The sequence below is a fragment of the Rhododendron vialii genome, chromosome 5a (assembly GCF_030253575.1).
Source record: "Rhododendron vialii isolate Sample 1 chromosome 5a, ASM3025357v1".
NCBI lineage: Eukaryota > Viridiplantae > Streptophyta > Magnoliopsida > Ericales > Ericaceae > Rhododendron > Rhododendron vialii.
The window spans coordinates 12015725-12025457 of record NC_080561.1 but is presented as its reverse complement, the minus strand read 5'-3'; positions in this window follow the sequence as shown (position 1 = coordinate 12025457).

Here is a 9733-nt window from a genome sequence, read left to right as displayed (position 1 = left end):
ATGAGGTTCAAATCATGGTAAAAGCAAAGAATGAATGCTTTAAAAAGTGGCAAAAGGACCGGAATGTGAAAAATTTTCAGGGTTATAAGCAAGTTAGCAAGAAAGCTAAGAAAACCATTAGGGATGCTAAGTTGAAAGCCTATGAGAATTTCTACGCTATTTATAAACTTGCTAAGCTACGAGAAAGGAAAACTAGAGATGTTTCTCAAGTTAAGTGTATAAAAGGTATTGATTCGGTGGTGTTGGCGAAAGAAGAGGCGATCAAGGATAGATGGAAGTCGTATTTCAATAAGTTGTTAAACGAAAAACATGAATGAGGCTTTGGTGGGGCGAAAGTGTATGTACTTGGCAAGAACATAGAATATGAGTTTTATCGGAGAATATAAAAGTTCGAAGTGGTTAAAGCTTTGAAAATGATGAAAACAGGTAAGACCCTAGGACCAGATGGTATCCCTATTGAAGTGTGGAAAAGTCTAGGTAACTTGGGGGTGACTTGGTTGACGAAATTGTTCAATAAGATTATTATGACTAGGAAGATGCTCGACGAATGGAGAAGGAGTACTTTAGTACCTATCTATAAGAATAAAGGGGATATTCAAAACTGCAACAACTATAGAGGTATTAAATTGATAAGTTATACGATGAAGTTGTGGGAAAGAGTTATTGAGTATCGCTTAAGGATGGTGACTACGGTGTCAGAGAAACAGTTTAGGTTCATAGCAGGAAGATCAACTATGGAAGCTATCTACCTATTAAGGAGATTGGTAGAAAAACATAGAGCAAAGAAGAAGGATCTCCATATGGTTTTCATAGACTTAGAAAATGCTTATGATAGGGTGCCTAGGGACATCATATGGTGGATTTTGGAGAGAAAATGAGTGATCAAAGGATATATCGAGGTAATTAGAGACATGTATGAAGGTGCCGTCATTACCATTAGATCACCAGTAGGGGAAACAAGTAAATTTTCAATCACCGTAGGATTGCATTAAGAGTCAGCCCTGAGCCCGTACCTCTTTGCCTTAGTTATGGATGAATTGACTAGACAATTTCAAGAGGATATTCTATGGTGTATGATGTTTGCAGATGACATTGTCTTTGTAGATGAAACTGCTAGAGGTGTCAATACGAAACTAGAAATTTAGAGGGAAGCATTAGAGTCAAAGGGTTTTCGAATAAGTAGGAGTAAAACTGAGTATATGGTATGCAAGTTTAGTGGTACCAGTAGTTCGCATGAAGAAAGAGTGATGATCCAAGACCAGAAGATACCAAAGAGTTATCATTTTAGGTATTTAAGCTCAATTATTAGTAGAGATGAAGAGATTGCTGATGATGTAACCCATAGGATCCAAGTAGGGTGGCTCAAGTGGAGAAGCGCTACTGGTGTACTATGTGACAAGAGGGTACCCACAAAATTAAAGAAAAAATTCTATGGAACTACCATAAGACCAGCGATGCTTTATGGGACAGAATGTTGGCCTATTAAGAAACATGTGAGCAAGATGAGTGTAGCGGAAATGAGAATGTTGAGGTGGATGTGTGGTAAGATTAGACGAGACAAGATTAGAAATGAAACTGTTCGTGAGATGGTAGGTGTAGCACTTATAAAGGAGAAATTGAGGGAAAATAGGCTAAGATGGTTTGAGCATATCTACCATAGACCAGAAAATGCAGTAGTTAGAGAGCGGATTGCTTAAACCGAAAGAGATCTTTGCCTTAGATACAAGGTTAGAGAAACCCCAAGCGTAGGGCTAGATCGTTCATAGCATATTTTTCGAAAGTTCGGGATCGTACCCACAGAAAAATCGAATATAGCTTAAATCGGATTGTAGGCTTTATATGGTGGATTTCGGCGTTAAGACAGCCAACTTGATTTTGCTTTAAACGGTGGAAAATTAAGACAAAAGACTAGAAATGTGTTTAATGAACTTAAAAGAGGCAAGTCGAGGGATCGTCTATCCCTTGACAAAAGGCCGTTATCGGTTCTCGACTATAACTCAAGTGAGAGTCACAACCGCGCGCTCTCACTCAGAAAATTTAACTTTAACTACTACGTTTATAGAAAGATGTGGTTAAACGGAACTAACCAACCTATTTTTGCTAATGTATCTAACATGTAGGAGGCCACGAGCCCTCAATATGTCGCGTGCCAAGACCGCTTGACTAAACGACATACTAAGGAGTTAACACCCCTCGCTTAAACCAAAATGGCTAGGTTAACCCAATTCCGAAAACCATGATTTTAAGCCCTAGGGTTTTGAGAACCAAATAACAACCTAAATCCTCGGGAAAGATTACCCCGAGACGTAGCCAAACGACTACTCACACATAGCTAAAGCACAAAAGGAAGCATAAAAACGAGACATGATTTTTAACCGATGAAATCGAAAATAAACTTGATATTAAGAAAGATCCAAGCCGTACGAATAACTTTAATAAACGAGAAAGCGATAAACGACAAAGACTTACTTGAGTTCTAAGGAAGTTACACTTGAAAAGCTTGACGAGTTTTAATGGAGTTCCAAAGTTAAAAAGACTTAAAAGCTAATAATGAACTAGGTACAAAGGAGAGCAGTGGAACCTCCTATTTATACAAAATGGATTTCTATCTCACAAAATATCTAAAAAGCATACTAATAAAGGTAACTATTCCATAAGTGAAAAGTCTAAAAAGTAACAAAATATCTGGCCGAAGGTTCATAATATCGATACTAATTAAGAAAAGTATCGATACCATGTTGCTAAGTTGAAAAAGGGTTATTTCCCGGTAGTGATCCCATATCGACACTGATTAAGGCCGTATCGATACAATATAACCTGCATTCCCACGAAGCTAATGCGTATCGATACGGATTTAGGCTGTATCGATACGCGTTGCTTATCTCTAGGTCTTCAGGCTAGCCTCCAAGGCTTGGCACCCAACGGCTCGCTGGCTTGCCTGACGCCTTCACTATTAGGTCCTACTGGCAGAAGCTCCATCGGGCGTGGGTACTTGAACTTTCTTGGGAATTAGCCTCGTGATCAAAATACGTCTTTTAAGGGCGTTTTACCTGAAACACTCAACAAATTACCTTACTTTGAATAAAAATGACAAATTATAACTAATAATGCTATTATCTAACGGACTTAAGCACCACGATCAAGCAATCTTAGGTGCTTATCATGGATATGATAGCTTTAGGTAGCAATCTTAGGTGTTTATCATGGATATGATAGCTTTAGGTAGCAATGTTACGGAGAGGGGTAGACCTAATTTGACATTAGATGCTGTAGTGCACAAAGATATGAGTATAATGGGTTTGTGTAAACAAGTGGCCCTTGACAGAGCTCAATGGAGGAAACGGATTCATGTAGCCGACCCCAAGTGATTGGAACGTAAGGCTCGGTTTGGTTGGTTTGGTTTGTTTGGTATTTAGAACCCATCCCGGCATCCCCTTTTCCACCCCCCTCAATCGCTGCCACAACCACCACCGTCAATCCTCAACAACCAGATCCTCGACCCACCACCAAACCAAATATATTCCTTCTTCTCTCTAACTCGATCAACGAGAATCGCAACTACAATGGCGATTGAACTCCACAAACCCCCAATGTAGGTTCGACCTAAATTCCAAATCCTACCAACCCAACCCCATCGACGACGGCTCCTTCGCTAAGGACGATCGCCCCCTCCTCAAACCCGATCGAGGAGCTGAAGAAGAAGTGCGCCGCGTACATTCACGATGAGGTGCACAGCACCAAGGGTTGTGGCGAGGTGCAATGGACAGAAAAGTTGTTGCTCGGAATCGCGTTTTACAATAGGGAGTAGTGGTGAGGATTTGGGGGAAGTGAAACGGAAGAGAGAGGTTGAGAGATAAACAATACTTGTTTATTGTATACCTTTGCTACAGTTGATCGGTAAAAGTGGAGAGGAATTTTCACAAATGTATTTTACCTCATCTGGTGCAGCCCTCTTTTTGTGTTTTTCCTCTCCAAATTAGAGAGAGAGTTTTTTTACCTCTTCTCATGTACATGCTCTAAAAACAAGTTATTCCAATGCAAGAGAGAGAAAGTCGATAGAAATTGGTACCACATAATTAAAGAAATCTCAACTGGGCATTTTTCAAACTTCAACGGGATCTTTCTTTATGTGAAAACCGAATTCTTGGATTTTGACTCTTCATTAATTTAGGATACCTAGATCCAGGATATCCAAATGTATAAAAATAAAGTACAAGTATTAATATTCCTTGCAAAAAGGCATAATCCATGGCTACAAATAGATCTTTCCCATGTCAATTTGTCTCTAAGGACTTTCTTCTTTTTCTTTCACCACTTGCTAGTTATTTATACACCTAATGATGTATTAATTATCTTGCCTATCAAACAAAAAAAAAAAAAAATGATGTATTATCTTATGGACGTGCCTTCTTTTCTTTTCTTTTTTTTTTAAATCATAAGCGGTTAGTTCACGACAACAACATCGATTTGGATATTTCAAGTAATGATCAAGTTCAACAATATCTGGCCTCATTGGTTTGGATGCGATTACTCTTGGACAAGTGAAGCTATTTCATTTTCATGTAACTATCCCACAAAGTAGGTAAACTAACACTCAAGAATTAAGTAAACCACACACTCTCTTTTACATTATGAGTCAAAATAACTTGAGTGGAATATTTGACATTTGAGTTATTATTGCAGATGTTTTTGGTTTAAATTAATGGAAGAACCGCAATACGTACACTTGATCCATATATCACATTTCGAACGGTGGTCATTTTTGGAATACACGGTGCTTTAATTCTTGACTATGCATCGATTGGAATATGTGCTCCCTTGGATGCCTATTGCTCTGGCGTTAGCGGGCTCTATTGATCGACACAAAGTGTCGACTCTGCTTTGTAGTATGTGCTTTAATTTGTCTTGATGAAAGTGATTAGATTTCCCCTTTGAGGTAATTTTTCTATTTGTTGGCTAGGTAGCGCATAATTTTCTTGTCTTTGTACTTCAGGTGGATCACTTTGTAAGTGTCGTTGCCCTGTTTGAATGATATGATTGTGATAGCCTTGTTCTAACATACTGTAAAAATAAAAAAATTCTCACCTTTCAAATAGCCCAGCAACGATGTCAAATCAATAAGTCTACTAAATAATACGGGGACAAATTTCTTTTCTTAAGAACACATAAAAGATGCGTCACTACAAAAAAAAGATAATGGGATCCTCGCCATTAACTAAACAAACAAGGGAAAGACTACAATACACATCCTTTATTTGGGTGTGTATTATATGCACCTCTCAAAATGTTATGAATTATAGATAAAATTTTACGAATCGTATTGCTAAAAAGTTACGAATCGTATAAAGGTTATGAGATACACTAAAATGTTATGAATCATAATAAAAATGTTACGAATCAAACTGCTAAAAAGTTATGAATTCTAGAACAAAAGTTACGATACACGCTGAAATGTTATGAATGAACCATAAAATAGGTGCATATAGTACACCCTTTTAAGGGATGTGTATTGTAGACTTTCCCAACAAACTATATACAATACTTCACATAACAATTCCATTTTTTATCTTCTAGTGTTTAGTTGGTAGTCGAAAAATAATTTTCGCGACAACTAAAATTTCTACAGCAATCACCACAAGTCAAACGAAAAGCCTGTTGGAATAGATTTTTTTGGCATAGATCGTGCACATATCCTTGTGTGGGGCTTTGAGTCTTCCAAAAATAATCTATCCGTTCCAGAACACCTTCTTAAAAAATAAGTACTTATTTCACAATTTCAAACTCAAAAATAATGCAAATGAAAAATAATTTTTCAATTTTTTTTGCACCGTATTAAAGATCTCAATGAGATTTGCTAAACAAGATTCATATTGCATATTTTTAGATTTCAATAAACTTATCATTTTTGAGCTTGAAAGTGCATTCTAAAAAATAAATACTTATTTCGCGTTGCGAAACGGGGCCAAGTCATCCATTAAATACAAAAGTAATTTTTTAGCGGCCCTACATAAAATCATATCAATCAGACAATTGTAAGTACTTGATCCAAAAATTAACTTTTCATTCCAATTTTAGGCTACAAAACTCAAGAATTGATTTAAGTACTTACAGTTATCCTATTGAGCTGATTTTTTATGAAACCATTTGAAAACATATCTTAAATTTAATGAACGGCTCAGATAATTTTTTTGAAATCCGGAGTGAGCCCCACAAAGACATCTCAATCCACGATTTGTGCACAGAAAATCTGTGCAAATAGTCAGACTTTTTAGTTAAATTCCAGTTCAAACAAATTCGCAAAGGACACGGCTTTTCTACTGTTTCACAGGAAACTGCACCTCGTGCAGTCGACAAATTCGATCCCTATTTCGCATTCACTTCAATAATCTTTTTCGTTTATATTGTAGAGTTATCAAGTACTATAATCTTGCCCAAAATCAAGTTAATCCAACTCCAAATAATATATAATCCGAACACATTTATAGAGAAATAATATGAGTTGGACACAGTGGCTTATAATTTGAAGAGCACATTCATTTCTATATAAATGTGTTCCAATCACGTATTGTTTGGTGTAACATTAGCTTGATATTTTGGTTGGCTATAGTACTCAATGAGTTCTACAATGTGAACGAAACTGGTCATTGGAATGAATGTGAAATGGGAGTCGAATTTGCTGGACCGCACAGGGTGCAATTTCCAGTTCAACGGCAGAAAAGCCGTGTCCATTAGCAAAATTAAGGTGTAAATCACTAAATCCACTTTAATTCTCTCTCAAATAGGCCGAAAATCCTATATGTACCGACCAAAAATATAGAGAAATCGTACCGACGGCCGCGTGCGGCCGTCTCCGGCCACCGGACGGCCGATCCGAGCCGTCCAAAAATTTTAAAAAAAAAATACACGAAAAATAGGGTGTTTAGATCAAGCACCCTACACACATCGGATGCCGTTGATTTCCGCGCTGGGCCCCTCGGTTTTTTTTTTATAAAATTTTTGGATGGCTCGGATGGGCTGTCTGGTGGCCGGAGACGGCCGCGCGCGGCCGTCGGTAGGTTAGTGTTGGTGCAAATAGCACGACTCCAAATAGGCCGCCCATTGCCTAAATGCTTCTAACTGTCTAGGAAAATTTTGATTCAGCCAGGTTGTATTTCGTCTGCGTTAGATAGGATGCTTGAAAAATATGTATCTTGATTAGTCCTATTTCTAGTATATTATATGATCTTGTCTATGTTATACTATCCAAGATTTTATGCATATAGTATATGAATGCATGATCTGCTTATATCACAAGACCGAATAAGCAGAGAGGACCCTTTTTTAATAAGACCGGATAACATGCAGAGAGGACATCAAGCATCACGACCATTTAATTGGATTGGCATATATTATATGGAGAGTCTCTTTCAGGTAAGAGCGTTCTTATTTTAAATAAAATGTGGACGTTCCATTTTTTCATATTTTTCGATCAAATTTTGATGATCCGAGCCGCTCAATGTGTTTAGAATGTGATTTTAAGGATACTAGCGAAAAATCAGCAAAAAAAATGACCATAAAAGGCTTGATTTGAGCAGTTTTTATTTGAACCATTCGATAAAATACAAACAAAAACTGTTCGGATCAAGCATTTTTCGGTCTTTTTTGTTGTTGTTTTCTAAAGTACCCTTAAAATCACGTTCTGAACATATTGAGCGGTTCGGGTCATCGCAAATTGCTCAAGAAAGGGACGTCCTTAACTTAATACAGTAAGGACACCCTTACTTGAAATTTTGTGACTATATGGAATATTCTAATCTTCGCCCAAAAAGCGTAGGATAATAGGTAAAATGTGTATTGATATCCGAAAAAGGTATATCGATATTTGTGAAAGTATATTAATATCCGTGAGATATGCATTGATATTCGAATTTGTTTGAAGTTATTGACATATTATCCTCCGCTATATTGTGAGGTTATAGGCAAAGGCAGGCTAAGGGTCATATGGGATCATGTGCCCCCACACCCTCCCATACTATTTTTTTCAACTAAGATTTTCTCTTGTTTAATTTAGGAGTGCAAAGTACATTTCGCATAATTATGGATCTTTTTTCTATGATCCAAGACGTGTATAACGTAGAGATTGTCAAATAATTTGTCCACACAAAAAATTAAGTTGATCAGACACTAATAACAACTTGATAAGAACATTTCATTTCTGCAAAAAATGGTTAGACAGTTTATTCTTTATGAGTATAAGTATTTATTTCAATGAGATTTCAATTTAAAGTCTAGTCAACATAGATTTTTTACTAAACATTATATGACGAGCCTTATCATAAGAACGGTTCGGATTGACGAGAGAGATATACTTGTGGACAAATTGCACTTACAAGGAATTTGGGTTCTTTTATTAAGTTAGGAAAGAAAATCAGAGTGCTTAAGAAGAACAGAATATTAAAACAAAATTTTGAAAAATGTATTTCGCCGCTTCATCACTCAAATGAAAAAATCTAGCAGAGAATACATATGTGTGGATATGAGCAGATAATACATATGTGTGGATATGTTTAAAAGCTTTTGGAATGATATATGATTGTAATTAACGGTGAAATTCTTTAAGATTATAATTGTGCCTCCAATATAAATTTATTCCTGAGTATTATTGGGAAAAAAAGACTTGTGCAGGTAGGGGGGGACCGCGCGCAGGGGCAAGTGGATGATAATACAGGGCCGACTCGAAAGAAGCTCCATTCCCCAACCAGACTCTGACCCGATTCCATATCCTCCCGCATTTGTCTGAAATGGGTCGCGCATTACAAACCCAGTCAACCCGACCCATTCTACAGAGGCCCATCAGAACGTGCCTTGTCGCTGCCCCTTTTTTTTAAAAAAAAAAAAAAACCGATAAAAAAAACCAATTCAAGAACACGTTCGTCATTAAAAATCCCTTTGAAATTGATTCTTCACCTGAACAATTAAATTACAAAGTTTGACCATTTTCCATATGTTCCGAGTTTTCAAACTACCTCGAGTAGCTGCTAAGATAGCAAAGGTAAAAAAACCGAGATTTGAAGGTTCAGTCGTGTTTTAGAAGTTTCAGCAAAATCTTTAAAAATTAATCTACCCTTCAAATTTCTATCATCTATCTAAATTTTTTGAAGATTGAGTATTATAGAAATACTTTTTTCCTTCAAATTTAATTAAAAAATACATATTTTATTTCCTTTCTTCATTTACCTTTTTTTTTCTCGTTATTACTATTGGTTTTCAAATTGAATGTTTGATGTTTATTTATTATCTATTCTTATCATTTTTCACTTTCTATTGCCTATAAATACTAATTGTTCTTGATTTTTTAATTTTTTTAATTACCAAATTTTCATAAATTTTCCGTTCCCCAAGTTTTTTTTTAATCTTATCATGAATTATATAAATTTTCTAAAAAATGATATTTATAATCCAAAAATATATATTTTTTCTACATATATTGATGATGGCCATAAATACTAATTGGACTTGAATTTTTTTTTAATTACCAAAATTTTAAAACTTTTCCGATCCCGTAACTTTTTAATATTATCACGAATTAAATTTTCTAAATAATGATCTTTATAATCCCGAAAATATATTTTTCTACATATATTAATGACAGACAATCTCAATTTTCTTTTCAATTCCTTGACACAAATACATAAAATGTGGATAATTCATCGGAAAGTGGTAGGCTATGAAAACAAGAGGTGACAACTTCTCT